At 31.6% G+C, this 21,556-nt stretch overlaps 1 long non-coding RNA gene across 1 annotated transcript; it reads right to left on the reverse strand.

The window, feature by feature from the left end:
• Positions 1–9,725: 9,725 nt before the first annotated feature.
• LOC147382718 (uncharacterized) lies at positions 9,726–13,578 on the reverse strand. Its single transcript, XR_015173198.1, has 3 exons — positions 13,241–13,578; positions 10,660–11,894; positions 9,726–10,580 (listed from the first exon to the last, which is right to left on the reverse strand). It is a non-coding gene; the product is annotated as an uncharacterized LOC147382718 (long non-coding RNA).
• Positions 13,579–21,556: the final 7,978 nt, after the last annotated feature.

The following is a 21,556-nucleotide window of genomic DNA, read 5'->3' on the forward strand; positions in this document are numbered from 1 at the left end:
CTTTACGTTATATTTCATCTTTCAATGAAAGAAATATTCTTACAAAAGGTCGATCAATTCAAATGAATTTCAGATATTTAAAACTATGACAAAAGGAAATTCAAAATCTTCTTAACAAAAAATTAATAAAAAAAATCTAAATCACCTTGGAGTTGTGCTGCTTTTTATTTAGAAAATGCAACGGAATTAGAAAGAGGACCTCTAAGACTTGTAATAAATTTCAAACCCATTAATAAAATATTATAATCTATAAGATATCCTGTTTCCGGCAAACATGACCTTATTAATCGACTAACAAACGCGAATATTTTCTCAAAATTTGACATAAAATCAGGATTCTGGCAAATCCAAATTTTAAAATCCAGCAAATATATAACATCGTTTACGGTATCGTTTAGACATTACGAATGGAACATAATACCCTTTGGATTAAAAATGCTCTGAGTGAATTTCAAAATATGATGAATGATATATTTTTCAAATATTCAAAATTCATTCTAGACTATATAGACGATATTCTGGTATTCTCTCAAAATATAGATCCTCACTGAAAACATCTTTATATATTCAAACGGGCCATCTTGTAGAATGGACTAGTTCTGTCTCAAAGAAAAATCAAATTATTTCAAACGAAAATTCAATTTTTAGGGTTTTCCTTGGAAAATAAAATATATACACCAGTAAATCATGTCATACAATTTGCTAATAAATTTTATAATGAAATCACTGATAAAACACAACTACAAATATTTTTGGTATGTCTCAATTATGTTATTAACTTTATAAAAAATCTTAAAGAAGAATTGCAAACTTCTTTTTCAATTTTCTCAAAAAACCAAAGAAAAATGAAACTAAAAAGACATGGACGTAAAACGATAGCCTGATAGTACAATAGATCAAAGAAATCGTAAAAGTTTTGCGTTGTTTACACATTCAAAATCTAGAATTACCAAAAATAATTCAAACAAATGCCTTAAAAATAAGAACGAAGGAATATTAATCCAAAAAATACTAACAAATGAAGAACAAATAATTAGACATATCACAGGAATTTGGAATCCCTGTCAACAAAACTATTCTACTATCAAAAAAAAAAAAAAATTCACAATTCTTTTAACAATTTTAAAATTTCAAATTAATGTTTTGAATAAAAATTTTTATATTAAAAATTGATTGCAAATCTGCAAAAAATATTTTAGAATAAGATGTTAAAAATCTTACATCAAAACAAATTTTTGTCAAATGACAAACATTTTTTTAATATAGAATTTATTTCGGACTGTCAAAATTGTCTTCCTGATTTTTTAACTAGAGAGTTTCTTCAAAATCCACAACGAGTACCCTCCAAAAGCCCTCATAAATCAAAAGGTAAGGAGAAAATCCCAATTGAAATCCAAATTTATCCTTCTCGTTTCCCTCCAATAACTCCAAAATCTGAATATCTTCATAAAATTAGTCAATTCATTGTAAAACCCCGAGTTTTCAATTCATATCTCGATGAAATAAATAGTGAAATTTTGAGAAAATCTTGAAAATATGATTTAGGGATAAAACTTTAGGACGTTTCTGATCATTTTGAATGGAATCTGACCTTACCATTGGATTCAAAATAAACGAAAAACATACTTTAGCCTATAAGCACGCTCAGATGTGAGTCCGAACATAAAAGTTAGAAAATCCTCGATTACCGGGTCGGACTAGGCTAAAATAGTGACTTTTTAGTAGAGTAAGAATTATTAAGATTTGATTACACCATTGGATTTGTAACGAAAAATTATTGAACATAAAATATTTATTTGTCATTTTTAGAGATCAGAAAGTTGAATTATCGTCAAAAACGAAAATAACGTCAATTTTTGGGGTCACCTAAGGCCAAAAAATTAAATTTTTGTTAGAGATAGAATTTGTAAAAATTGACCACATCATTACATCCAGAATAAAAAATTAGGCAAAATAGAATATCCATTTGTCAGTTTTGAAGTCCGAACAGTCAAGTTAATATCGATCGAAATAATAGGCAGAATATCGATTTCGTCCCAAAATATATATAAATAATTTTTTTTTAATTTTTTCACTATTCACTTTCGTTTTAAACGACCCAAAATCAGCCAACCCATTTTGTTTTTAAAAAAATCATTTTTTCTTCGATCTTCTACCTCAGATCCATCGCAAACGACTTGCCATCGACGATCGATGTAGAAGGGAGAAACGTCTGCAGCCGCATTCTTTACAAAATCCACCCAACCTCTTTCCATTTCATTTTCTCTTTCACCCCGTATCATCAAAAATCATCCGTATATATATATATATATATACGGGAGTTTTGAAACTTCGACCTCTAATTTCACCTGTTTCGGGGTCAAATCGTCTTTCGTCGTAGAAGGGAGAAAAGACGACAGCGTCGAGATCTTCAAAATTACCAGGTCAGATTCAAAAATCAGCTGTTTCGAAATCTGATCCATTTTAATTATGTGCCGATCATCTTGATTTTTGTGCACGTACTTCAATTCCGTCGCCTAGAGATTGTAAGGAACTCTCAATTTCTATTAGTAATCGTAGATTATGAAAATTGCATTTAGAATTTTATTAAAAATTTGTGGTCAGTTTACAAAAATATAGAATTTAATTGGTTATTTCAGATTCACGTCAGAACTTCCATATTTGATATATTTAATTGTATTTTATAACAAATTACACGTGGGTAGGATGTTTCATCGGGTTATTTCTGTTAGTTGGGTCTTGTACACCGCTCAGACCTCGTTTTGATATAAGTTTTGTACTTTTTCAAGGTTTTGATAAAAATGAACTTCATAGTTAGAAAAATGATTTATTATTCAATTAACTCATATTGAGTTGATGAATATCAGAAAGTGGATATTTTGTTTGAGAGATTGAAAATTATAAAATTTAAAAAAAAAAGGAAAAAGGGTATGAAAACGGTAAAATGTCAGAGTCACACCCGAGAGGTGATGTCTACATTTTACATTGTTGTGGTGTGTAGGTTGGTGAACGGATCTCCAAGGATAATGTTACTGGTTGCATGTTTATTTACTTTCTGTTAGCGCGAGACGCTATTTACTTTTCTGTTCTGTTATTTATTTTAGGCCGGCTGGCCACACTTGCATGGTAGCTATTTTGTGAGCTGTTAAAGAGTTTGTGAATGCCTGAAGAGATAATGCTTCATATCATCCGGAGTGGTGTACTATCCTGGGATATACGGTAGGGACCACCAAGCTCATACGTGGTGTGGGACGTCTATGAGAGTGGAGTCACAACTGGAATCCGGATTTATTCCTCTCTATCTTTACCAATGAACTTATACTGTAAAGGTAGTCGTATACGAATGGTTTGTATATTTAGGAATCACATTTACGCCTGATAGGCATAGACGAAGATGATTAGTCAATAATCACTAACAATCTATAGTAGTCGAACGTTCTGACACATTTTAAAGAAACCCATTGCTTACGGTGACATCAAACGGTCAGCCTGAGCCGGATAAATGGTTAACCAAACGTGGTAAACGCAGTGACCGGGCCATAAAATCAGGAACTAAAAGCCAGTAAAGAATTGTAACATCATGTCACTACTGAGAGCGATCCAGTCGTGAATCCCAACTCTCTAATTTCACTACTAATGAAATGCAAGTTTAATGTTTCCATTTGATCAATTAGATTTGTATAAAAAGAAAATCCTATAGTGAGTACTGTTGGTTGATATAATATTTAGTTGCTAATCTTTGACTATATATACCAGTTAATCATAGTTTCTTCTTTAAAATTTTGTATATTTTAAAATGATTCAGTATGTTTATTCGTTCATGTAAGGAGAAGTTATTGACATAAATTATTTTCTATCCTACTGGGTAACCATTGTTACTCACCTTTTCCTTCTCTAAATTTTTAGTTTTAGATCCAAAGCTTGGCGAGGCAGGTGTAGAAAACGAGTGAGAATCATCTGATGAGTCAGATAGACAATCAGAGTCCGTCATTTGGTGAGTATTGGGGTTATACCCCTAACGGTGTCAGATTCGTCTAGGAATATTATAGTTTTTTTTATTGAGCGTTAGGACTTTTGTTAGAGTGAGGAAATAGTTGTATAATTATATATTTTGTTATCCTTCCACACTCTAATCTATCGTACGTTATTAGATGTAAGTAGGCTTCCGCTATTGTGATATTTTGTATGTATATATGCAGAATTGTATGTCGTTTATCAGGTACAGGTTAATCGCCTTGAAATGCTAATATAAACAGAGGAGACAATACCAAAATTTCGAGGTGCCACCTTGAACCTCGAGATCTAATATGGGGATTTGTGTTAGCGTTTGGCGAGGCGCCACAGTCATATTCATTTTATTTCATAAACAATTTGAATCCATGACTATACCTCAAATTCAAAGCCAAATATTTCTAAGAAAAAACTTTTTCAATCCAAAACAAGTAAACATTTCTTCAAAGTTCTATGAAACAATCTTAACCCAATCCCAAAGCGACATCATATCTCACAATCTTGATCAAAATAGTGAAATTGCCTATTCTAAACTAAAAGTTCAAAAAATTATTTCTTCTCAAGAATGGGGAGCCTTTTTCTAGGCTTCTAGATACGTCAAATCTCCAAATAACTAATAAATTCCATATACTTATTGGGATTACCAAAATACTTGAAAGTTTGTTCTCCTTATCCAAAATCCCAAAGGATCTCATTCATAACTCTTACAATTATGTCAAAAATTCAATAATCAAGTTCCTTATTGGTTTTATTACCAATGATGGTAAATTTTAGTGTCATCACTGAAATTCATCCATATAGCCAAATATCACTTTTTGAAGAATTTGTCAACAATAATAAATTTAAAGTTGAAGATCTAAATTATCAAAACATGGTTTTCTTTGATCACTCAAAATGCCCATGGATACTTAAGTGGCACTCTTCAAAAAAAATTATTGGACTGCTTCCCTACCTTCTTCCGTAATACTTATATTAAGTGGTAGGACAAATACAATCAAAGTAAGGTGATTATTGAATCACCCCAAAAGAAGATATCTTCATCAAAACTTTCAAAATTACCAAAGGCATCAACAAAGTCATATGCTCAAGCTATAGCTTCAACTGCTGTAACACCAATGTCATCACCAGTAATAGTCTCCCTTCAAGATTTTTTGTTGGTAATTAAACAAATGCAAAAGCTTTCAAAAGAACTTCAAAGCATCAAAGACTTTATGTCTGCTCAAGGATCAGTTGTGGGTAGATCATTTTCAGAATCCACTCAGAGTGACTCTAACAATGAAGAAGAACACTTGTAATTTTGAATGTAAAAAGAATCATCAAAAAGTAGTGTAAAAAGTCTGTCGTCAAATGTATGTAAAATACGTTCAGAATAGTAATTTACTATTCACGCATTTAGGAATAGTGGTTACTATTCACACACGCAGTAAGAGTCAAAAAATCAAAAAGTGAACAATAATTTATTGTTCTTCCACGCAGAAATCACTGTTCAAGAATAGTGATTTGTCGCCAATTATTAAATAAAACGACAAAGCTCTCTCGAACTTTCTAAACTTCAAATCTTATCAAATTTTATACGTTTCGAGGAGCTTCTGGACTCCAAATTTATCAAAGCCTCTCTAAATGAAATCAAATGTCTCTAAACTCGACACAGAGAAAACAATAGATTCTCCTCTTTCTCAGTCTCTTTCTTTCTCTCTCCCATCCTTCATCTATTATCTTCTCATATTCTATAACCATTTTCTTTCTTCTATTTTTCTACCTTCTTCCATTTTCTAATCCCCCTATTTCATATATTCAACCTTTGTCTTTAAACTTCCCACTCATACACTCAAAATTCCTAAAAGTCTAAAAATAACTTGATCCTGTAAGTGGTATCAGAGCCAACAAATTTTCTATACCTATTGAGACTACTAAAATGTTTGAAAGTTTGTTCTCCTTATCCAAAATCCCAAAGGATCTCATTCATGGTTCTTACAATTCAACCAAAAATTAAATAATCAAGTCATCATTGCCTTAATCTAACCCTTTAGAGATGGGTTGAGAACTGGGCTCGACATTGCCTTAATCTAACCCTTTTGAGATGGCTTGAGAATCAATTTGACAAATACTTGATAAAAGTTACTCCAAATCTTAAATAGATACTTAATGGATATGATGAATTATCAGATAGAGTCCTTCGCATCTAAACATTTGGCTTCAAAACCCATTTGATATTTGATAATAGTTTGGTTAGATTCAACTTCAATTTGACAATTAATATAAAAAGTCTTTATCAAATCTTATATTCGTATCCAAATCCAATATGAATTTAACTCATATGAGTTGGATTAGAACCATATCTAACTCGATAACAATAGTATTGAGTTTGTACTAGATTAAATTTGATCAATAATAAACAATTTCATATACTTATGTACCGTTACATCATAAAGAGAAGGTAGAGTAAGAGTATGTTGATACAAAAATTTTAAACCTTAAAAGTGCCCTCATTAACATTTAATTTACTTTATCAAGGTCTTTTTCATCAAAAGAATGAAAAAAACAAACAAACACACACATCTCATCAATGCTAGACTATAACTACCTTTCTTTTTTTATTTAAAGAAAGATTTCCTTGTTTTTGTTTAAATGAAATCCTACATAAATCTAAAAATCCAAAAGAGAAAAGTACATAGATGTATGGAAAATATTGCATTGATATTCAAATTCTTCACTTTATAGGTTAAAAAAAAAAAAAAAAATTTGATTTTAGTGTCCATTCTACTCTGCATAGTAAGAGAGACAGGGAAAGAGAGAGGAGGATTTTCTAATTTCTTTTAGATTGTAAATCCATGGAGAAAATTCATCATGATCTCTAGCACTATTAGCACCATTATTTACGATGAACCACATAGGATGAGGCCAAAATTGAACCAATAGAAGAGTAAGGATGGGAATTGAGTTGGAAGTGGTTTAAAGAATATGGGATATGTAAATTTATTGAGACCATTTCTTCACATCAAAATTGATGTTAATGGAGAGAAATGAAGTATCTGTCTTAAAATCTCTAGCCCTAGGCTCTAGTAGCCTCTTTAATATTATATAAGTAGGCATGGTTTTAGATTCCCGACCCTCCTCTGATCCTTGAAAGAAAAAGTGCTACAACTATTATTTTTTTTTATTGATAAAAAGACTTGTAAAGACCCCAATTTGCATGGGCCCTATTCAGGAAAGGTCCACAGAAAGTGTGTTTTAATCCAAAATATCAATAAAAAACTTAAAAGTCTAGGGGTCTGTTCTTTATAGAAGCCAGCTTTAGCTCTAGAAGCTAGCTTCTAGAAGAAGCAGAAACCCGGAGTTTGAAAAGCCATATCCAGCAGAAGCTTGTTCATTACATAAGCACAGAAGCTAGAAAAACATGTTTGTTTGATAGCTTTTTATTACTGGATTCTGATAAAATGATCAAAATACCCTTAATGTTGATAATGCCCCCAGAATGCATAACAAATAATCAGAACACCTTAATAAATATATAATTACACTAAATACATATATAAATATAATAAATTTATATTAAAAAACTATAAAAATAATTAATTTTAATTTAAATAAATTTATAAAGTTTTTAATTTTATCAAAATTTCGACAGCATCTTCTCTTAAAAATGGACATTTGAGATTTTCCTGATAAAAAAAATACCTGCATAATGCATCGCATGATACATAATCTATCATCTACGCAGTATCTAATACACATTAACATTAAAAAAAAATACATAATACGTACATCAATATGTTTTAAGTCATTATAATTCATCATTGTTTTAAGAGAAATGTTACTATTAATATTATAATAAAAAATGACCAGAATGTCTTAATAAATATATAATTACACTATATATATATATATATATATATATTATAAAATCAATTATTTTACTTTAACAAAATTTGTAAATTTTATAATTTTATCGAAATTTCGACAGTATCTCCTCTTAAAAATGGACATATGAGATTTTCCTGAAAAAGAAAATACCTGCATAATACATAATCCAATATCCACATAACATCTCATACACATTAGCATTCCATACAAAATCCAACCTCCACATAACATCCCATACACATTAAAATTCCATACACAATCTAACATTTACATAACATCCCATACACATTCCAACATCCACATAACATCTCATACACAAATCACATTTTATCAAATAAAAAGTATTACAATGTCATACAAAAAGAGAAATATAATTTTCATTAAGAATAAATCTAAAATAAATCAAAGCTCTTAAGCTCTATTATAAATAACATATAATGCATTAGTTATTCCAGTCCCTGTCCTCTCCATGGTAACACGAGATCGACGATCTACAGGCTCACCATTATTATCATGTTCAGGTGTACCCCCTTCATCTTCCACAATTTGTTCTTCTTCAAAACGTACGAATTCTTCATCTACAATTGTATATTTTCTTATGAAGTTATGGAGTGTCATGCAAGCCAATGTAATATCTCGTTGTGTTTCGAATTTGTAACGTGGCATTTACTTCAAAATTGGTCATTTTGCCTTTAAAACTCCAAAACATCGCTATATGACATTCCTAAGTGAAGAATGCATATAATTAAAGAATTATTTATCTGTTCTTGACCTCTACTCTCTTTTAAAATCTTGTAAATGATATGTTACACCCCGATAAGGTGCAAGGTAGCCTTCCATCAATGGATATTCAGAGTCGACCAAATAATATTTATCTTGAAAAAAAAATAACATATTAAGAACGAAAATGTGAAAATTGTATTTTACTATTGTATTTTATCTTAACTTTAAAATAACTAACCTAGAAGAGGATGTGAAAATTGTAACGATGACTTCGTAATAGTGTCGAGGAACACGCGAGAATCATTAGCTGATCCCTCCCATCCAGCTACGACATGTGTAAATGTCATATCAAAAGCACAAGTAGCCATAACATTTTGTGTTATGCCTTTGTGTCCTCGAAATCTATTCTGATGCACTAACGGGATATGTGCACTAATGTGTGTCCCATTAATCGTCCCAACACAGTCTTTATATTTACATATTTCAAATATAAATAATGATATTTGACGTTATTAGAAATAAAGGAAAATCATTAAGAAAATACCTTGAAATATGGCCAATATCTTTCATTGGTTCGTATATGTATCGAAACTTCGTTGAGATTAGGAAGAACGATCAAAAGTTTTGAAATTTCAATAAAGCCTCTTAGAACTATATGAAAATATTTGTTAATTGTATCCAATGAATGTCTAAAACTGGCCCTCAATACCCTATGTCTTTCATTGTGACCCACGGTATAAACAAACATTACAACTTCTTCTTGGACCAAGATTTTCTTTTCATCTTTAAACAGACCCCTTTCTTCTAATATGTCACAAATTTAAGAAAACATGTTGTTCCATCCTAAATAAATCATTGCATATGTTACTCTTATCATCAATGATATGACGCATATAATCTGCTCCAATATAAACAGATCTCCTATGTGGTTCTTTATAGATAAAAGTGTCAGCGTATTGTTGTATTACAACAATGGCACTTGTCACCAAAATATCTAACGATGGATATCTTCACGTCATGAACTTCATCGGTACTAGACATATCATCGTGCGTGGAAACATCTTCATCGGAATTCATAAGTCTGTATAAATACACAATTACAAATTATATAAATCCAAACTATAACACTCAAATAATATAGATAACACAATAGACATGTTTAACATTCACCACATAACGGGCATACTACCCAATCCATAAAACATAAAAAAATAAATAGACATTATCAATAACATACCACCATAGTCATAACCATCAATGAAAGATGGCAAAAAACATACATATCAAAAACTACACAAATACTACTTAGAATGATTAATTCGAGCATCCTCCATCTCACCATCCAACCACCCAATACGGAGTTCATCGGTTCGCAACATGCACCAAATTTGTCTATACTCCTTCTTCATACTAAATAATTTCAGTGTAAACCGATAACGATCACTATTAGGGATGATCTCTGTTGTTGCATTCAACAGATCAATACACTCCCTAATGCTACCAGGTTGTGTAGGTGGTGGTGGAGGTGGTGCACTACTCACGCTCGTCCTTGACGAAACTGTTTCAATCAAACGATCAATTTGTTGTCCCAACATAGTTGCATTCGTCATTTTTTATCGTTTGCAATGAGAATGAAAATCTCCAGATTTATTGTGTGATGGTGCAGTAAATGTACGGATACCATCACCATCAACATCAGTATTAGGATAAATATCAACATGTGGCTAAGGACCTAATAATTGAGACTCTGGTGGTTACGTTTCTTGAACAAATGCAAGATCATCATCATCACCACCACCATCATCATCATCATCATGAAGCCCATGCTCTCCAACTCTAAATGACCCAATGGATGGACGTGCACCAAGATTAGAAGAGCTTACGACATACTCTCCAGTAGCATAGGTCCCTCCAAATAATATGTCCAACTTTTCAACATATTCCAGTCCCTCATAACGCCATTGTGCATCAATTTTATTTTTCTACAAAATAAATAAATTTCTTTAATGGTTTGAATAGGTAAATGTGACTTTCCTATTTGATAAACTAATCAAAAATTACCTCCAACCAAGAGTTCCACCAGTCATCGCTCGCTAATACCTTATTGTTAACAGCGTCGTAACCCACACCACTACATGTTTTTAACTTTATCCAAATGATTCTTATATTGCTTCTTAGTGTAATTGATCCCTGTCATTGTCTGGAATTGCTTCATTAGAGATAAATACCCTGATACATTCAGTGAAGTACCAGGTCTTTTCCCCTTCTTAACCAATTCCACGTAGATATCAACCCAAATCTTATGAAGATAGGGTGTCCATCTTGCAGAATCAATTTTTGACTCTATCTCTTTTGGTTCTGTTACTTTTTGTCTCGGCATCTAACAACTTAAATATTCATTTAAAAATAAATAATGAATAAGGAATAATCAATAAATTCATAAAGCAAATAACTATATAAATTTGCATTTATCTATATAAATTTTGCATGTGAGGTGAATTTAAATAAAACTTACCTCATTAATTGATAGAATATCCAATACACATGATAGAACATAGCTAAAACAGTAATCTCGACTAATTTCAATTATTAATTGATTAACACATTGACTATGAACTATCCCACAACTTTATATTTGCGAAGCTTACCCCTTATTTTTTTTTTCACAAAATATTGCTTTAGAGAAATAAATTATATGAACAATCTACTAACTACAGTTAATTCATCAAAAATAAATGGCCTTTCATCCAGTGGGCTTATTTCTTTTACAAATGTATGAATATACATTATAGTTGAAACTAATGGTGACAATATACATTTTTTTGACTGATTATTTCCACTTATTTAATGTAATATTATCACACTTTTATCTTATTAATTTAACAAGCAATTGTATACAAATTTTGAGTCTCTTGTACCTATTACAGTGTAAAACACAATTTTCTAAAAGTAATAATTTCAAAAATTTTCAAAATAGTAAAAAAAAATGTCATTTTTACTATAAATACTGAAAACTCAAATTATTGTAAATATTACATATCCTTAAGCCACTATAACTATGCATATGGTATGCTTATCCTTAGAAGCATAGCACCACTATATGGTTCTCTGCTGTGTGTTCACTGCTACATTAATGTCCAAGATTACTAGAGAGAGCTGCAACGGTTTGGTTGAAAAAATTCTCAAGCGAATGGAAGGTTGGAAATCTAAGTTTTTAGCGGATGGAGGGAGGCTAACCTTATTAAAGCACATTTTTGCTTCCATGCCAATCTACCTTCTTTCGATCCTTCCAATTCCTAAATCAATAATTCATACAATTGAACAACATTGTAACTCAAAAAAAATTCACCTTATGCGATGGGATAAGTTGGCAACTCCAAAAAAGGAAGGAGGTCTAGGGCTTTGTCGTTTAGAAGACATACACAAAATTGGGTAGCGTTCAATGGCTAACTTTTTGGCAAAACATTTTTCAAAACATGAGTTAGAAGTTTTGGAATGGGCTGATTTTTGGTGAGGACGATCTCTACGGTGAGGAGATCATCATCACCAAAATTCAGCCCATTCCAAAACTTCTAACCCCATCAAAAACAGTTTAAAAACAATGGATGGTCCACGATTTTTCAACTTGTAAACATGGGTTAGAAGTTTTGGAATGGGCTGATTTTTGGTGAGGATGATCTCCTCACCGTAGAGATCATCCTCACCAAAAAATCAGCCCATTCCAAAACTTCTAACTCATGTTTTGAAAAATATTTTGCCAAAAAGTTAGCCATTGAACGTGACCCCACAAAATTAGCATGATGAAACTATGTTGGAAATTTCACACTATTCAGTCCTTATGGACATAATTCCTAAAAGGTAAAAATACCTTAAGGATCAATGCATGTATACAGCTAAAGATTTTCAAAATTCTTCTCTTATTTGGAAAGCTATGGTCAAATTAATGCCATTGATGCTTCAAAATGTCAGATTTATTGTGGGCAATGGTAGAAATATCTCTTTGATGTTTCATAATTGGAGAGGCAATGACGCACTAGTTGAATTATTTCCTTTCGCCAGCTATTCTCTTCAATTGGGACAAGCGTGGAAAAATAGAAGGTGGAATCTAGAGAGGGTTGAAGTTCTTTATGGTGAAGATGTTGTAAACTTGCGTGGCTCTATTCAGGTGCAACAGGGTATTAATCTGATGGGTTGTTCACTTCAAAATCTACTTTGGAGGTTGTTCGGGCTCATCACTCAAATAAATCATAAATGGAGAATAATCTGAAAATTGAAATGTCCTCATAAAATTCAGATTTTTAGGTGGAAAATTATTCATCATATTTGCACTTAGACGAAGTAAGGAAGAGAAGAAAAAGGAATATATCCCAAAAAAGGAATCCAATAAAATTGTTCAATCGACTCCATTCCAAGAGATTACATTGTAATTGATTCCAATAAAAAGGAATCCAAAACCAAGGTGGATACCCATTCAAATAACACATATATCCCAAAAAAATCAGAAAAAAAACCTCTAAAAATATAATCAATGAAAAATATCTAAAAATCAACATCAAAATTCTTTAAAAAAATCACTAGAACATAACTTAAATCAAAGAAAAAAAAACATCTAAAACTTGAAAGTGATGTGAAAGAAACTTACCTTTGTTCGATTGAGAAACCCTAACGGAGTTGGTGGAGTTGAAAGAAGTTTGACGAAGAAGAAATTACAGAGAGGAGTTGGCGGAGTTGATGCGAAATTTTGGGGAAGAAGATGAGATTATAGAGAGGTGTTGAGAGATTCAACAAGAATGACGTTGTTTGTGCTGTTGTATGTGTTGAAAATCAACAAAACGAAGGGTTTTCGGTTTGTAATTTTGTTGAAAATTCAGAAAAAGATGAAGGGTATTTTAGTGTTTATACCTGAACCGTTTTTCGGTGATTTGCTTTGCGCAGAAGCAGAATAAAGAAGCCCTCTTTAGAGGACTCTTGATAAGAGCCATTTTTAGGCTTTTTTTGATATTGATAAGAGCAGAAGAAACCCAAACGAATAGTATTTATTGGGCTTTTTAGGCTTAAAAGCTAAAAAAGCATATGGAGTGGGCTTTCGAAGTCCAAACAAACAGCCCCTAAGTGTTCAAAAATTCGTCTCTTTTTCTCTAATAAAATCCCAAAGACCTTTAAGAGCCCATGATCCACAATAAATACCACTTGACAACTTTATCAGTATGTATTCATTCATTTGCTCATCTTTGTTACACCTAAAACCATTTCCCTAACCTAAACCCATTTTTCCCAATCCAAATCCATTACTCATATACTCAACCTAAATCCAATTTTAAAACCTATCCTAAAACTATTCCAAGCCCATCCTCAACCTAATCCCAAGCCTTAAATCTAAACCTAGAGCTGTCAATGGATAGTCAAAATTCGAATTCGAATCCGAAAAATTGAATATTATTCAAAAAATTTGAATATTGGATTTAGATAATTTTGAACATATGATAGAGTTTCATATACGATTTTAGATATCAATTAATTCAATTTGATAATATTCAATCCGATTTGATTATAAATAAATATAATTTATTTTTATTTTTAAATTTATTGAATTCTAGGGTTTTATCTATTCGAATTGAACTTTGAAGCCCATTGTAGTCCTCAGTCCTCACTTCGGTGACTTGTCTCCGATATCGGAATCTACAGGTAAGGATATCTATTACAAATGATTGATTGAAGAATCAAAGTTTAATATCAAAATCTGATAGAATTTTCTCTCTTTTAGGGATCAAAAGCAGGAAAATCGAACTCTATAACCATCTTCTCACTCTCTTGGACTCTCTCTATTATTTTTTTTTGTGATTTGGCTTTGACCCATATTTGCAAAACAAATGCTTTAAGCTCTTCTTCTTTCTCATCTTCATCGACCACGTACACCAATAACTGGACTGTTCTTGCCCACACCTCTTGCTTATGGCAAGCATCTTTGTTTACTTCATCTCACTTGCATTATATATATATATATATATATATGGGTAGTGTTCAATGGCTAACTTTTTGGCAAAACATGAGTTAGAAGTTCTGGAATGGGCTGATTTTTGGTGATGATGATCTCCTCACCGTAGAGATCATCCTCACCAAAAATCAGCCCATTCCAAAACTTCTAACTCATGTTTTGAAATGTTTTGCCAAAAAGTTAGCCATTGAAAGGGTTTTCCGAACGTGCCATTGCGGTTAAAAAAACGCTTTTGGAGCTCTTGTATATGCTTGTTTTTTATGTGCCTCTGATATTTTCATTAAAAAATCGCATTTTTGACAGGTAGTAAATACCAGCTTTTACAAATTGCCTTTGCCAAGCTTCCAATTTTACCCTGTAAAATTATGATATTTTTTTACTCTTATACCCCTCATCTATATGAAAATGACACGCACTTTGTCCCTTACAATCAAAACAGAAATCCTATATACTTGTCGTTCTGAGTAAGGATCGAAGGCTTTCACCATTAACGTGACTGCAACTAGAATCTCGAGGTAAGTCAAATCTCTCACCATTCTCATCTCTATTGTATTTGTAACCCCCATTAAACCTGCAATATTTCAGATTTTGGAACTCCCTTGCAACCCATTCATGTTTTCGAAACTCCCATGATCAATTTAAAAAAAAAAACTCATCCATTTTAGATTTTTGAAAACCCCATTAAATCCATTTTTTATGGCATTAAACCATTTCAGATTTTCGAAACTCTATGAAACATGTGTAGTTTGATGGTAGTAAAACCCACATCCATTTTCGAAACTCCAATGATTTTCGAACTCCCCTTACAATCCATTCATGTTTTAGAAGCCTTCATGATCAAATTGTTTATTTTCGAAACTCATACAGCCATTTTAGATTTTCGAAACCCCCAAGGAAATCCATTTTTTGATGGCATTAACCCATTTCAGATTTTATGAAACATGTGTGGTTTGGTGGCAGTGATATTGATGGATTGATTATTTGATAAATTATTGTCCATATATTGATAAATTTATTTACTTCTTAATTACTGTCAAATATAGATCTTAATTATTATTGATACAATGATGAATATATTGTCGATATATTAGTTCTTAATATATCTCAATATTGAACTATAATTGTCAATATTGTCGATATATTTAGTTTTTGATTATTTAGAATCTATATTGAATTATAATTGTTAGATGAAAGATACTATAAAAAATGAAACTAATGATAAAGAAGGCAAAACCCATTGGACACCTGACCAACATAAGGTATGGGTGGAGATTGTTGTTGATATTGTTAAGAAGGGTAGAAGATCCGTTAATGTTCTCAACAAGGCATGTTATGATATTTTAGTGAAAGAATCTCACAAAAGAACTGATGTTAGATATGTACGAAGATAAATGAAGATTAAATGGGATAAAACCAAAGGTATATGGGGACGTTGGAACATAATATGCAATAACATTGGTGTAGGTTGGGAAGATGTGGAATTTTTTATTATTATTGTAGATGATGGTTGATAGGATGATTGGCTCAAGGATTTTTTGTTTAACTTCTTCTATATTTATATAATTTGCTATTAATTAATTTTTCTTATATATAGAAACATCTAAAGGACTCGATCTTTCATACGAATGATCTAAAGAGTAGATCAAGTTTCATAACAAAATGCCCATAGTTTGATAAGAAACATTGCACTAGGGATAATTGAACATAATTTAAAAATAAATGCCCCTATTGTAAGGAGGAAAACTATACTCTTTAGAAAAATGAAGTGTCCTTGTTATGAAAGTTTGAATCTTTGATTACCACAAGCACGATAAAGGTTTAAATTTTATTTTTAACTTTTTATATTGAAAATTTTGAGTCAGCCTCAAAGAAATTGAAACACAATATTTTCTTTTGAAATTCATCATAGAATCTGTTATTTCTCCCCAATGGTTCAATTAGGGAATAAAACTCTTCAGATCAATCATAAACAAGAGTCTTGTATCCATTAAGTCTATATTTGGTTCAAAATGGGCATTAATTGTACGATGATTAATTGTTTATCCCAAAGTCAATGAAACTTGGTTATTCGAACTTTCAATATTTTGGTTCAACCGCCTTTTAGATTCTCAACTTAACTGAGATTTCCTTTTGGTTGCTCTAATTTTTGTTTGGATTGCCTTTTCAAATTTTCAATTTAGCAAACTTACCTTTTTTCTTTGCTTTGATTGTTGTCAAGGCCTGTCCTTTCAGATTTTCAACCTTACGAGCTTGCCTTAATTGTTGCCTAAGTCGTCCTTTTGAATTTTCGACCTAACAGGCTTTTTTTTGTCGTTCTTTTGACCTTTTAAAGCTACTTCCTGGTATTGCATGTTATTTTCCTCAACTTTTTCGAATAGTAATTAAGAGGACTTCCACAGGTGGGCTTAGGAATAGGCTGAGAAAGAAAGGAAACTTGAGGCTCAAAACCCAAATGCCCCATTCCCCTTGTGTGGCATTTCTTTCAAAACTTTTTTTTTCTTTGAACTTTATTCCCTACTTTGTTTTTTCTATATTATTTATTTATCTTTCTTCCCTTTTTTTTGTGTGGGGAATATATATGTTTTTATATTTTGATGTGGTCGGGTATGAAATAATTTCTTAAGTTGCCTACGTACCCCAATTCTTTTTGGGATCAGACCAAAATATAGTTCAAGCATATTCCCTCCCTTAAGTTGGGTGATCGGGTTGAGAAGGAAAAAAGGCAAAAAAAAAATTGTTTTGAAAACGTTACAAAAGGCTAAAGAATGAGATATTGGGCTAGATAACAGGAAAATTGGTTCGGTCAAAGATGGCCTCCTTAGATATAATACCGCTCGATCTGGCCAAGGTTGATTGATTCTAGCATTTTGACGTCATTATGATTTTTGAAATCTACCAGCTTTTCCAAACAGTCCTATCTTGGTAATGAAATGACCTTCCTTATAGTATTTGCATTTTCTTTATTGGGTTGGAAACAACTGCTCGACTTTTTTTGAAGGCTAAATCTTCAACTTACATCACACATTCAATTTCTTATCAAAAACACTAGTGACTCATTTTGTATTTGCAATAAATCAAATTTTCTTTCGACGATTGGCTTTCTGTTAATACTTTAATAAATAAAACTTCTAGATCAAAGCTTCTTCTCATACCAAATAATAGAGGGCACTAAATACCTTGAGTCAAAATTTGGCATACCGAGGGTGCGAAAGACAATTTCTCATACCAATCTCGATGTGTCTCATACATTTTCATGGTGATGGCAACAGTAATCCTCTCTAACTACACTACTATTTTGAGAAATTCAGTGTTGATATATTTCATAACATGTTCTCCAATTATGTGATTCTATTCTAGTCTTGTATGTGGTGTTCCCGTTTCATAGGGTGAGTATTTATTTTGTGTTGGACAACACCAAGCTTACCCAACATATCCTCATAGGACCACATCAAAAAGTCTTTTGAATTTTCAAACAAATTCATCATCTCTTTATGTTCCTCTGGGGATAAGTTAATTCCAATTTGAATTTCTTAGGAATTATTTTTTGTTCCGAGGTCAATGACCATCACTTCCTTGATTAAAAGTTGAGCCTATAGACACACTATTTTTGCACTCGCCTGATTAATCAACTCGTCAACCCGATTACGATAATTCTCAATGATGGATGAATATTCCAATGTTTTTATTTGTTAGTAGATATGTTTCAGAAATTCAGATGAAGAATTTTAAGTAAACAAAATTTTAGAAATCACGCTACGTTAGGAAAATATGACCTCAAAACTTAGAAATCATCATTCTTCAAATAAAAAGAAGTTTTACGAGAAAAATCACTAAAAAATGATCAAATTACTAAAATACCCCTAATATCAAAACATCCATAGAACCTACATTACGCTTAGGAAAACCCTTTCGAACACATAAAACAACAAAATAAAATCAAATAAATCGTTTCGTCAATTTTCACAAAATTTAAAAAATTACGAAAATACCCTTCATAGGGTCCACGATCATTTCACATCAAAAACCCATAAATGACACAAATCAATACTCCCATTGAATTCATTATAAAAAAATCAATTCCAAAACATCGAAAAACGACTTCAAAACATAAAAGTCCTCTTTGAGGGTAAAACAGTAATTTTTCAACACTAAAAATTTAAAATTTTGAAATTAATAGTTAAAACATTAATTAATGTAAAATGAAATCTTAATAAATTAAATTTAAAATTTTAAACAAATAAAATCAATCAATCTAGCCCACAGGTCAAATTTTAAGTGGTAGCCCACTTATTCAAATGGAGCCCACCTGATATTTATTAAAATGCCTCTTCATCTAGGGGTCCAAAGAATTAAAGATATAATTAGAGATTCTCCAAATAAACTTAAAAAATATTTTTTTATTGTACGTAAGAATGGAAACCTTAATTCCAAACCCTACTTAAACAACCCAATCTTATCTGAAAGAGACTAAGTCAAATTTAGAAGCTCCCAAAAAAATCTATAAATAGAAGCCTCCACAACCTAATCTCGTAAGTCAAGAGAAACCCTTGGAAAAAAAGGTCAAAAATACACTCTAGCCTTCTCAAAACCCTAAATCTGAAGCCCCAACTCCCTATTTAACATCCAAATCCTAATTTTTGCTCCAAAAACACCTAAAAACCCTCCAAAAACACCTAGATAGATTTCAAAAACTTAGAAAACACTCAGATCTAGGAGGAAGATATCTCATCTTAGAAATCGGAATCGGATCCAATGACAGAGAACAAACAGGAAAACTCACACAAGGACGCTCTCCCCCAGTTCTAAGGGAACGTATTATCGCAATCACCCAGGTAAAATAATATATTTTTATTTTATTATTTATTTTATTTTTTGTTAGGTTGTTTTTAGCAATGTGATTTTTGGGAAAAAATAGAGACCGGCATTTGTCGGGCGGGGTTGGTGCTTAACATTTTCCAATCCCGTAACATGATCTCCGGACCCGTAGTTTATTTTTCGTAGATTTCATTGTTTAGAGTCATGATTAGTTTTCTAGACCATAATAATTAGGTGGCGACTCCCAAACTCAAAAATGTGGATTCCCTACGGATCGAGAACGCTTTCAGAATCCGACCTTTGTCTTATTGTTCAAGTAATGCGAATAACTCGGGAGGGGGTTCCTCATTAGAGGATCCTCTCCTAAAACAAGATTATTAGTTAATTTGTTAATGTGATATTCAAAAATTTCTTTTATTCAATTAAATCCAGATGGGGCGATAGACACCATTGTAGGCTAAACAAACTGAGTGACTTAATAGAAATAAAATGGCTAGACTCAATCTAACGAAAATAAAATACTATGAAATTGATAAAAAAAAATAGATTAAATACTAAGCCACATGACTCATGAAAAATTAAAGACAAGTACTTACAACGGGTTTGATTACAGACTAAGGACTCGTGACATTACTTTTAAGCAGAATGACTAAGGCACTGATTTTTAAAGAACATCTAGGTAATATTAAAGGATTCTATGATAGTTTGTCAATCTTGAATTTCTACTTTAGATTCATTGCCTTTTTCGGGGTTTCCTTGTTTAGACTTGATTCCTCTCCCTTGGCCATGGTCATATAATTGTCAACATTGCATTCAGATATTTTGGAAGTTCTTTCTATCCAAGTCACATGTTCACGCTAATTGCAATAAAGGGAAAAAGGTTCGTGTTCTTGGTCCAATAGATAAGGATCTTCATCTTCGAAAGAGCTAGATCATTTCGGGTCTGTTTGAGTTGAAACATAAGTGATGAGGGCAGGGCTATCATAATGAGGTGGGGACAAGCAATAGATTTCATCTAAAGTTAGGTTGAATGGTTCACGGTAAAAATAACTAAAAAATAACCAAATTACCAAAATACCCCTAACCTTAAAACATCCCTAGAGCATACATTACGCTTAAGAAAATCCTTTCAAACACATAAATAAAAAATCAAAATCAAATAAATCACTTCGCCAATTTTTATAAAATTTGATAAAATTACGAAAATGCATCTCATAAAGTTCATGACCATTTCGCACAAAAAATTTCATAAATGATAAAAACCGATATTTCCATTGAATTTCTTATGAAAAACCGATTCTAAAACATCGTGAAACATCGAAAAACGACTTAAAATGGAAAAGTTCTCTTTAGGGGCAAAACGGTAATTTTTTAATTTTAATAATTAAAAATTCTAAAATTAATAATTAAAACATTAATTAATGTAAAGTGAAACCCTAATTAAAATTAAAGTCAATCAAGTAAGACTAAAGTCAAAATCTTAAAGTCAAGTCAATCAAGTGAGACTAAAAGTCAAAATCCTAAAACAATTCTAATTAAACTATAACTCTATTAAGACAATTCTAATTAAATAATAATTCTATTTAAAACAATCCTAATTAAATAATACATCTACCTAAAACAATTCTAATTGAAATATAACTCTACCTAAAATAATTCTAAATAAAGAATATAATTAAACACTAACTCTATCAAAACAAGTACTCAAAAAAATCTATAAATAGGGATCTCTACAACCTATTTTCGTATTAAAAAATAAATCTTAAGAAAGTAGGTCAAAAAGCTTCCCTAACCTCCAATAAACCCTAATTTTGAAGTCCCAACTCCTTACCTAACATCCATTCCTCAACTTTAGCTCAAAAAACACCTAGAACCTCTTCTCAAATACCCCAGAAATTCATTAAAAATTAGAAAAATTCATAAGGAGATACTTTGTTTTGGAGATCCGAAATGAATCCAATGACAGAACGAAGCGAATCTGGTAACAGAACGAAGAACTATTCTACCAAATCTAAGGAAACAAGACCGTTGTCTTCGTAAAGGTAAAGATTTAAATTTTTTTTTATTGATTAGGTCTTTTTAGCAATGTAATTCTATTTGGGAATAAGTAGAGACCGGCATTGGTCTAGAGGGGTTGGTGCCTAACAC

The sequence above is a fragment of the Akebia trifoliata genome, chromosome 16 (assembly GCF_017979445.1).
Source record: "Akebia trifoliata isolate Shusen 1 chromosome 16, ASM1797944v1, whole genome shotgun sequence".
Classification (NCBI taxonomy): Eukaryota; Viridiplantae; Streptophyta; class Magnoliopsida; order Ranunculales; family Lardizabalaceae; genus Akebia; species Akebia trifoliata.